Source organism: Echinops telfairi, unplaced genomic scaffold (assembly GCF_000313985.2).
Source record: "Echinops telfairi isolate 266 unplaced genomic scaffold, ASM31398v2 ScPeMD7_29;HRSCAF=101, whole genome shotgun sequence".
Lineage (NCBI taxonomy): Eukaryota > Metazoa > Chordata > Mammalia > Afrosoricida > Tenrecidae > Echinops > Echinops telfairi.
The window spans coordinates 3,653,111-3,654,187 of NW_022103926.1; positions in this window are offsets into that span (position 1 = coordinate 3,653,111).

Sequence of the window (1,077 nt, forward strand, 5' to 3'; positions counted from 1 at the left end):
TGAGCGCTAGTCAATTCAGTGCAACAAAACTACAACAACCCAACCCACTACCATTGAAAGCACTTCGACCTAGATAGAGCTTTATCAAACTCAACTCACTGCCATCAAGTCAATGCCCACTCCATGGCAACTCTCTACATAGAGTTTAAAGTCTGTAAATCCTTATGTGGCAAATAGCCTCCCTTTCTCTTGTAGACTGTCTAGTCGGCTTGAACCACTTACCTTGTGGGTCCAATGCTTACCCCCAAAGCACCCTAGTCTATTCATCAGTTCCAAAAAGCGATCACATCTCAGTCTCCCCATGAAGATCAACCACTGCTGTTTTGTGATCATCTTGAAATTCCTTTTTCAAACATTTGTCCAACCTTGGATTTATAAAAACGATTTGTTGAACCTTTCAGCCCAGCATGTGAACCCCGTGGCGAAGTTCTACTCTATACACATGGGGTTGCCATGGGAATAGGCTTGGTTTTGTTGGATTAATGGGTGTGAAGTGGGGTCTCATTCTAGTTTTGACTTGCATTTCCCTAAAAACTAATAAAGGACCCCAGGTAGCACAAATGGCTTGTGCTTGGCTGCTAATTGGGATAGTGCAGGACCAGGACCAGGCTGTGTTTCGATCCGTTGTATGAAGGGTTCACTATGAGTCAGAACCAACTCTGGGGCACCCGCAACTCACTGGGAGGTTGGTGGTTCAAATCCGCCCGGCAGTGCCATGGAAGAAGGTTGACTTCTGTCGGATGCAGCCATTTCTAGCTTTCTGGAATGCAGGAGCTGGAGTTGATTAGACAGCCGTGGGTTTGGTTTGGGAATGACTGGAAAAGCTCAACCTTGTTATAGGTTGATTTGTAACCCACCCCAAAGATAGGGTCAAGCTCTAACCCACCTGTGACTGCACCTTTATTTGGAAACAGGCTCTTTGAGGAAGCCGTTTGTTAGGTTAACATGAGGTTATCCTGGGGTGGGGTGCCTGGCATCCTTGTAAGAGGAGTACAGGAGGAGACGCAAGGACAGAGGGACACAGTGCAGAGAATACATGCAAAGACACAGAGGGAAGGGGCCCTGTGGAGACACTCA